This window comes from Ricinus communis, chromosome 8 (genome assembly GCF_019578655.1).
Source record: "Ricinus communis isolate WT05 ecotype wild-type chromosome 8, ASM1957865v1, whole genome shotgun sequence".
NCBI lineage: Eukaryota > Viridiplantae > Streptophyta > Magnoliopsida > Malpighiales > Euphorbiaceae > Ricinus > Ricinus communis.
Genome location: NC_063263.1, coordinates 27,384,584 through 27,395,075, shown reverse-complemented (window position 1 = coordinate 27,395,075; position 10,492 = coordinate 27,384,584). Strand labels below are relative to the sequence as shown.

Sequence of the window (10,492 nt, the reverse complement as noted above, 5' to 3'; positions counted from 1 at the left end):
ACTTTACCGTTATTTTGTTGACGTACGACAATCAACACACATCCTCCACGAACCATCTTTCTTAGGCACTAAAATTACAGGAACCGCACAAGGACTCATGCTTTCTCTTACGTACCCCTTATCCATAAGCTCACTCACTTGCCTTTGGATTTCTTTTGTCTCCTCGGGGTTGCATCTATATGCCGGCCTATTAGGTATGCTTGCACCGGAATGAAATCAATTTGATGTTCAATTCCCTCGAATTGGTGGTAATCCTTTAGGCACATCTTCGGAAAAAGCTCTTCATATTCCTGCAAAAGCTCAAGAACAACACAAGGCAAATCCTTATTAAGATCATTAGAAATCATCAAAACTTCCTTGTACATGAGTACAAGTAAGGGCTGCCTCAAGGTTAGTGTTCTCCTCACATCACTTGGCTTTGCATACACATTCATCTTTCTTTCACTCTCATCTCCCTTGTTTTCTCTCACCTTGTGTTTCCCATTACACTCACTTTTACCACTTACCTCACCTTTTTCTTTTTTCACTATTTCTTGCTCCCTCCCCTGATATTCCCCATATGAAGATTCAAGCTCTTCATATTGTTGTTTAATTCTCACTTGATCATAAAAAATGGCCTTGGGAGGTAATGGTCCAAGATTGAACTTTTGTCCATCAATAGTCAAGGAATATCGATTCTTGAACCCATCATAAATCACACGCCTATCATATTGCCAAGGTCTTCCCAATAAAACATGTCCGGCATACATGGGAACTACATCACAAAGCACCTCATCTTTATATCTCCCAATGGAAAAAGAAATTAGCACTTGCTTATTTACCTTCACAACACCACTATCATTCAACCATTGCAACTTGTAAGGCCTTGGGTGTTTGGTAGTTGGTAATTTCAATTTCTCCACAAGCAAAGTACTAGCAACATTAGTACAACTTCCACTATCAACAATCATGTTACACAACTTATTAGCAATTAAACAATGAGTATGAAACAAATTCTCATGCTGCTCTCGATGTTCATCGTGTTTACAGTGCAAACTAAGTGTGCGTTGTACTACTAACATATCCCCTTTAGCATACTCAACATCACTAACATCCTCTAAAGTTGGCATGTCATCATTCTCATCATCATTTTCATTTTCACTTTCAGATTCAACAATTCCATCTCTAACAATCATGGTCCTCTTATTAGGGCAATCACGTGCATAATGACCATGTCCAAGACACTTAAAACACTTCAAGCTTCTAGATTGATTAGCTTGATTCTCAACTTTGTTTTTGCTGCCTATTTCATTTTTATTCTTATTCTCATCCACTTTAGGCTTAGCAAATTTATCATCCTTTTTACTCCAATTCAATTTCCAATTAGAAGAACTAGAACTCGAATTAAGTTTAGAATCAAACTTACTTGCACCTTTTCGCTTGAGTTGCCTTTCAATTTTCATGGCCACGTTCACCATGTCCTCAAGCTCCACATAATGTTGCAACTCCACAAGATCAGCAATATTCTTGTTTAGACCATTCAAGAATCTTGCCATGGTAGCCTCTCTATCCTCCTCTATATTTGCTTTAATCATAGCCATTTCCATTTCTTTGTGGTACTCCTCCACACTCATGGTTCCTTGCCTTAGAGTTTGCAATCGTTGATGCAAATCTCTATAGTAATAGTTAGGAATGAACCTCTTCCTCATGATGCGTTTCATCTCCATCCATGACCCTACGGGTCTTTCTCCATTTCATCTCCTTTCCCTACACAATTGATGCTACCAAACACTAGCGTAATCACAAAACTAAACGGCAGCAAGTTTTACCTTTTTCTCCTCCGAATAGTTATGGCATTCGAAGATCATCTCCACCTTTTGCTCCCATTCCAAGTAGACATCAGGATCATTCTTTCCTTGAAAGGAAGGAATTTTCATTTTGATGTCACGCCTAGGTTGCGATCTACACCATCTTGCCTTGATCTCCTATTGTGTCTCCTAGGATGGTCATCTCCACCAAAAGTGGTTGCTTGGTCATCCTCCAAATCATCTTCGGCATCATAATCCTCTTGTTCAAAGGCTAGTTGCCTTTCTCTTCTAGGCTCGTTTTGAATTCTTGTAATAGTTTCACCTTGCCTTCTCACACTTTCAACAACATCATCCATTCGCCTATACATTCTTTCAAACTCTTTTTGCACTGCTTGCAAAGTTTGCTCAATGGATGCTCCAACACTACTTGAAACTTGTTCTTTTGACATTGTGCGAAAAATCTGAAAAACAAGTTAGTATAGCCTCACAAAAACACTCGCTCGCGTGTGTCTCTCAATTAAACGTCACACCGCTCGTGTTTCACTCAAAGTTTTGGCTTTTCTCGATGCTAGTCTCACCACTATTGCCTTTTACCTCTCTTGCTTTTGCTTTAGGTTCTTAGATGAACTAATCACCTAAACAAACCAAATCAGATTATGGCAATTCAATGGAGTGAAAAGAAGAAAAAAAAGGTTGGTCTAGATTAAGTTGTTAGGTCAGGCCAAATTTAAAGTAGCAATAAAATAAAATAATAGAATATGATTTCTATGCCGCCCAAACTTTCTCTTTTTTTTTTAATCTTGTGATTCTTTTTTTTTAATGATAATAACACAACTGAAAAGAAATTATGAACAACACAATTTTTTTTGCAAGGGACAATGAAGTTTTACTTCATGCGCACAAAGGTGTAAACTTTGAAAAGAATGAGTACTTAGAAGGAAAATATTGAAACAAGAAGAATTTGGCACAAAAAAAATAAAGAAGATGAGAAACTTTAATAACACACAAAACACAAAGATAAGCAAACCTCAACTTGAAGCAAGCTCTGATACCAAATGATAGGAAATCATCATCTTAGCAACCACACACCCCAATAACTAATGAGTTATGATACATATGGAATGCAAGAAAATACCCTCCAATCAAGATGATTCCGAAACCCAAGGATCTCCTCAAGTGAAGTTAGGAAAAAAAACTAGTTCCAACAATGAAACTAGCACTTGAATTCAACTCCAAACGCCACAAACCAAGTATGATTTGATAAGTTAAGAATCAAACACAAGATTTTGGTTAGAGAACGCCAAAAACTAAAAATAGTTTGATAAGTTCAAAGTTCATGCAAGAACTTAAGCAAAAACACTCACAAAGAGCAAACAAAGATTATCATTCAAAATTCTATATTTACAAATGAATTTGGCTTTGATATTTATAGCCCAAACAAGACAAAGAAACCTAAATGGATGTCTTTTGAGCTTCCCCACGTTTTTTCCTTTAATTCCCCTTAAAACTTATTAAAAGTGGCTGTTTTTACATTGAAGTCACTCATTTTTGTAACTCCCAAATGACAACTAATTATGTGCATCCATTTTGTAACTCCAAATTATGACTAATTATGTGCATCTATTTTGTAACTCTAAAAGACAACTAATCACACCATAACTTAAGAAAAAACCTAATAAAATGAAAAAAAAAGGCTTCAAATGAATCTTATTGGACCTATGAGTTCAGCCCAAACTTATTGGACTAAATTGATGATTTTGGATCCTTTTTGCAATCCTAAATCTTGGACTGAGCCTTGTTGTGTTTGAACACTCCAAATGCCTTTAATTAAGCCCAACAAAGCTTCTTGCATACTTTTGGACTTGGATCTTGTCATTGGACCTCCTTGAAAGCTTAAAGGATCATTTGTAATTCTTGTCTTTATTGCATCACCTTACATCCATATGCTCTAATGTTTCCCTCACATTCTCCATAATGCGGTATAAACGTGCAAATTCAGTTTGTTGAGCCTCATGCAATCTAGCCGCATCAACATGGCTAGCTCCTCTACCTTTACCTTGGTCAGACATTGCTGCAATAAAAGGTTGGAAAATAAAAAAAAAAATAATGTAAGGACCTCACAACACTCCTTCACGTGTTTACACTCAAAAGATGGGGTTGGCCACTCGTATTTCGCTCAAGTAATTTATTTTGCTCATGGCTTTCCTCACACCACTTTAACTAATTTCTTTCATGTTCTTAGGTGAATCACACTTTTAGAACAATTCAAATAGCCTATTTTGTGCAGATCTCAAAATTTGAAATTTTCAAAATAAGTTTGAAGCAAATTGGCCAAAACAAGAATTTTAAGACTAGAAGCAAAAGACATATGAAAAAAGAAAATGACGGATTTGATTAGGACAAATTCATAAGGTAATTTTTTTTTGAAGACACCCAAACAGCTCCAAAAGTAATTAATCAATGATTAATAACTATAATAAACACACAATAAATATAGAAAACTATAGTTCAAATCTGATTAGGAAGATCTAAAGCCACAATTCCAGATTTCTTTGTTTTTTTTTCTTTTTTTTTTCTTTTTTTTTTCCATATTTGTATTTCTTTTTCTCTTCTAGACAATAAGCTTTTTATCCTTTTTTTTGACAATTTTTTTTTCTTTTTTAACCACAAACATCAAATCTGATTTGAAAACAATCAAATAAATTCAGAATTCAAAGGGACAATAATAAATCAAATAAAGAGAAAACAAGGAAAGCACAAGATCAACAAGAGATAGACTTAGAGGAACAAAAGAAAATCAAGAATTCATAATAAAAAACAAAAAATATTGTTAAGGATAAAACCTGATCTAGAGCCAAAACTCTGATACCAAATGATTCGGAACCTCCAAGAATAAGCTTGAGAACCCCTTTGATTATTATGGACCCCCACAACATTAACTTAAAAACCCCAATAACAATTCAATCTCAACCCCTAAGAAGGCTAGAATTCAGATTGCTTAGAAAGATAATCAAAGATCTAGAATAAAGAAAACTTGTTCTCTCAGTTCCAGATTTAAAACACTCCACAAGAAGGTGATCAGGCTACCTGAATGTTCCTTTAGCATGTATTCAACTCAAGAACATAAAGACAAAAGCAAACAGCCCTTTGGTTGTAATTCATCAAAATCTGAAGTGAAATTCATTCTTGGACTTTATATAGTCTTTACGAGACTTAAAAAACCCATACCCTAAAATAAACAAACTCAACTTATAGGCTTTAACATAAACAAGTTTGGACAGTCCATTATCAAAGCAATAAAACTAATAGGCTTCTAAATTGACATGTACAAACACATAAGAACTCTTGAATGGAAATGGAAAAGTTTAAACAGCCTATTATGATAAAAATATAAACATTTAATTCCACTCAATTAAGAAGGCTAAAAACTAAAAACAAACTTAAGTAAGCCCATTTTGAAGTTGAACTTGAATTAAGTTGTAAATAACTTTATTTGATCTTGTCTCCAAGCCTTGGATTCCTTGCACCCCATTACAAGCCAAATTCACCAAATCTTGTAAATGACTAATTAATGCTTGTTGAATCTTCTTGGCTCGTGATCTTGTTATAGGTCCTTGAGGCATAATAATTGGATTGATAATCTTCTCAATTTTACCCTTGCTTCCTTGGTCATGGTCATCCTCTTGGTGTAATGCAACCAAGGATGCATCTAAGTCAACTAGCATGGATCCACTAGCCTATGGAGGACCAATGACACGAGCAAGGAGTAAAAAGTTCAAGCAAGCCTTAAATTCTTACTTGGAGCATGTTTTGAAGATGGCTAATGATGGTGCTTTTAATGAAGATAACAACGCCTTGAAGATAGTGACATTAATTGCTATTAATGAAGCTTAAACTTCTGGTCATGGAACAAGGTCAAGGTCAAAGATCAAGGATCAAAGTCAACAGGTTTTCCTAGGGTTTCTAGAAGCATTGGGCCACACATTAGGGTTTCTAGAAGCATTGGAGGTCTCACCTAACCCTAGGGCAGCCACCACTTATGCTTAGAGAAGGAGGCGTGCCGCATTAGAAGTCTTTTAGGGTTTGATTCTTTATTGCTTATCTCTTAGTCCTTTTTAGGGTTAGAATCATTTCAAGACTCTATAAATAGAGCTATGTATTTCGGCTAAAGCACATAAGATCAATATACATTTCTGAATAAAGTTTTATTTGAGTTGTTAACTCTTATTCCTTAAGGTGTTCCTTATTGAATTTTTTGAGATTAAATTAACTTGTTTGATTTAGTTTCACATCTACATGTTTGATCAATCAATTAACTTTTTATTAGTTTCTTGAGTTGTTTGAACATTCTTCATCTATTTATAACTAAAGGGCTTAGTAGTTCTATTGCTAAGTTTGTTAGCTCCATAATCAATTGCAAACTTTCAAGTTAGATTTTGGGGCGACAAATTCGAACTTATTGGTAAGGGTGCTTCCTCTTAAATAGGGAGAGCGTTTATCAATTTGATTTTCTCACCATTACTTATCTTGGTGTTTGAACGTATCTGGTTCGAGTTCGTGTCATTTGGTATCAGAGCCAAACTTGTAAATTGGTTCATTTTTTTCAATTAAAGAGTTTGTCTTCTATTTCATCTCAATTTCTGTTTGCATCATTATAAATAAAAAAAAGTATACTATTTTCATTGCTGCCCGCATACCAAGGCAGATTTTAAAAAAAAAGGAAGGAATGGAAAACTAACCCTAACCATTTGTGTTGGGTAGTTCTTGAAGAATTGACTCTTGATTAATTCATTCTGCAATTCCTTTTAATTAATTGGAGCTGTTCTTCATTCTTATAATTCTGATTTGGGTAATTTTGTTTATTTTCTCTTAAAAAGCTTTTCTTTTGGGTTAATTGAGTCTTGTTCGATTAGTTGTAAGCTTGTTTTGTTCACACGCTTATAATTCATTTTATTGATTCATGAGTGTTCTATTGAACTTCAGAATTAATAAACGTTAAGAGGTTGTGAAAAACTTGTTCTTGTGATTACTAGAACAATTTGATTTAATTTCTATAAGGAATTCAATTGTTTGTGAGTGAAACACGTGAGGGAGTGATCTTTTCTTGTTTTGCCTTTAACTATAAGAAGCCTCCAGAGTATAACACTTGATCACGTCCTTTTTTTTTGTTTTCTTTCCTAGTCTTTTGGTTTAACCATGTCATCTGAACCATCATTGACTTTGGAAAATTTAGCTTATACATTGAGAGATGTAGTAGAACATATGACAAAACAATTTCAAAAACAAGATGACAAATTAACTAGGTTATTGAATGATATGCCTAAAACGTCTAAAGGGGATGGTTCTGATAATGACCAAGAAAGTGAGTCTAAAGGGTCTAAACATAATCTCCAACCCAAAATTGACACTAAATTGGGTAGCATTAAGATGAAAATACCATCTTTTCATGGTAAGAGTGACCCTGAAGTTTATTTGGAGTGGGAAAATAAGATTGAAAGGGTTTTTGAATGTCACAACTATAGTGAGTCTAAAAAGGTTAAACTTGCTGTTGTTGAATTTTGTGATTATGCTGCCATTTGGTGGGATCAATTGGTGAATGGTCGTAGGCGTCATGGGGAACACAAAGTTGGTTCATGGGATGAGGTTAAACGCATTATGCGTAAAAGGTTTGTGCCATCGCACTACCAAAGGGATTTGTACAACAAGTTACAAAATTTAGTACAAGGTAGTAAGAGTGTTAAGGAGTATTGGCAATCTATAGAGATAGCTATGATTAAAGCCAATATAGATGAGGATAGGGAAGCCACAATGGCAAGATTTCTGCATGGTTTGAATCGTGATATTGCTAACTAATGAGCATAGTTTTACACATATTTGCTTGCATATTATTGCGTATGTTCTTAGCAATTATTGTGCTTTTATTCCTAGATCACCCGTGTTTTATGTTCTTTTGCATTTCAGGAACATTTATAGGACCATCATCGGTGTTTAAGCAATTATAGATCAATACGTGCGGAAACGGACGAGAATTCATCAAGATCGGACAAGAGCCCGCGTTGCATGCTGACCATCACGGCCTAGACTCTGGCCGTGACCAACCATCAAAACTTGGTCTTCAAAACAATAGTTTGGGCACGGTTTCCGTAGCCACCACGTCCTTCAGCACGGCCCGTGGTGGATAACACGGGGAGCAACACGGCCCGTGGTAGCCAACACAGGGATAAACACGGCCGTGGTAAAACCCTACTTGGTGAGATCCACAGTTTCAGCACGGCATAGACTCCGGCTGTGCTGAGTTAAATAGATAAGAAAAATTCATTTTTCTTAGAGAGAGAAGAGAGGGGGAAAAAGAGTGACATTGAGCCCTAGTGGCTGGTTCGATTTCTGCACAATACTGAGTGCGAGAGAGAGTTGTAGTGAGTAAGAATCCCGGAATCGTAAGATTCCGAGTAGTGGAGCAATTCAAGAGGCAGTTTGGGAGATTAATCAAAGTGTAGATCTAGATTTGGAGTACTGTTCATCCAATTCCGAGAGAAAAGGGTGTACATGTTTTATTTTCATTATTCTTTCATTGTAATTGATTTCCTAGATTGTTTTAAACATGAACATGTTTAGCTAAATTGATTAAATCCATTGGGATTTCTTTGCTATGTTGGTTTGATATTATATTGTTGGATTGTTTGAGTTGGTTTTGTATTCTTCTTGTTTTCAGTGTTAATAAGATTATGCATTATTCATGAGACGTTGTGAATTGTGATGTTTAGATTGCTTTATGAGATTGAGAAATCCGTTTGGCAATTGGAACTTTGAATAACAAGAACTGGTTAATAATCGCTTAGAGATAAGGATAATTAACTAGCCGGATTAAGAATTAACAAAGCTTAATAGAGGCGGATTAAAGCTTAATGCTAATTTAAGAATCAATCTTTAGGAAGAGATTCCAACTTTAGGTTATTAGGTTTAGGAATTCGGTTATCTCGAGAGAGAAACCGAATTCGGTTAAGAATTCATCCACGGGTAGCATAATTAGACTCGCCGATCCTTTATCTTTTGTATGATTGCCAACTAGTTTAGATTCCCTTTGGGTTTGTCTTCTTGTCTTGATTATTTCACTTATCAATTACTCCTGCATCTCCCTTAGAACTTAGCTCGTAGTTAATAGTTAGTTTAGAATTTATTCATCATCCATTTTAGGTTAATATAACAAAGAACAAAGAAGTAACTTTGGGCTTTCGCTTTCCCGAGGAATACGACCTTGATACTCGCCATTAGTGCTAGACTGCATCGATAGGTACACTGCCTTAGATTGTAGCTAACACGAATAGCACACGTCAAGTTTTTGGCGCCGTTGCCGGGGATCGAACCCGGGTCACCCGCGTGACAGGCGGGAATTGTTTTTGTGTTAATTTAGTCATTATTTGTTTTATTCATTTATTCTTTAATTTTATTATTATTTATTATTATATTATTTTTGTTGATCGGTGGTTGTGTGGACTTTCGGTTTCAGGTAGTTTATGACCAGGAGCTCAAACTCGAATCTTATAGAGCCTCTATCTGATCCAGAACGATCCCTCAGACTCTTAAGGAAGAGGTTGCAATTAGAAGAGGAGGAGATTGAGGTTGAGGTACCTATGGATAGACTAGACACGATGGAAAACCATGACCCCCATGCCGATGAGGATCAGAGAACGATGTACGAGTTTGCTCGACCATCTTTGGATGGGACGAAAACTAGTATAGTCAGACCTGCTGTAGCGGCCAACAATTTTGAGATAAAGGCCAATGTTATCCAGATGATCCAACAAAGCATGCAGTTTGGAGGATTGCCCAGCGAGGATCCCAATGCACATATCTCCAACTTTTTGGAGATTTGTGACACATTCAAAATAAATGGAACAACCGATGATGCCATTCGGCTGAGATTGTTTCAATTTTCCTTGAGGGACAGAGCAAAGAGATGGTTGCAATCTCTTCCACAACAGACGATCACTACCTGGAAGGCGTTGGCCGAAAAAGTTTTATACAAGTATTTTCCTCCCGTTAAAACTGCTAAACTTAGAAATGACATATCTTCTTTTGTGCAGTTTGATGATGAAAGCATGTACGATGCATGGGAGAGATTTAAAGATCTTTTGAGATGCTGCCCACATCACGGATTGCCGGTGTGGATGCAGTTCGGACCTTCTACAATGGGTTGAACCTCGCAAGCGAGATGGTGGATCTTTGCGCGGTGGGGGCGCTATGGGCGCGAGCAAGCTCGGAACTTGATAGAGGAAATGGCCATGAACAACTATCAATTGCAATCCTCTAGGAGCCAACCAGGAAGACAAGGAGTGGTCAACCAAGTGGACTCTACAGTGACCTTGGCGTACTCAAGTGGAGCTTCTAGCCAAGAAGATCGACCAACTCCGGATGCGGTTCACGCGTGAGCGTTGGGCTGCGAGTTTTGTGGTGGCCCGCATTACGGTCGTATCTTTGCGGGGAGGTATATTGCTTCATCTTTTATTAGTTTTCCATCTAATTCTACTATATCTTCTGATGTTGAACAGGTTGATTATATGGGGAATGCCCCAAGACAACAGAATAACCCCTACAGCAATACATACAACCCTGGATGGCGCAATCACCCCAATTTTAGTTGGAGGAACAATAATGCCCAGGGTCCGCCAGGTTTTCAAAGACTTCATCAACATCCACAGCAACAA

The 10,492-nt window shown here is 36.6% G+C and overlaps 1 non-coding gene across 1 annotated transcript; it reads right to left on the bottom strand.

Moving 5' to 3' along the window:
• Positions 1 to 9,838: 9,838 nt before the first annotated feature.
• On the bottom strand, positions 9,839 to 9,945 carry LOC125371028. Its single transcript, XR_007217193.1, has one exon. It is a non-coding gene; the product is annotated as a small nucleolar RNA R71 (small nucleolar RNA).
• Between the last annotated feature and the right edge of the window lie 547 nt (positions 9,946 to 10,492).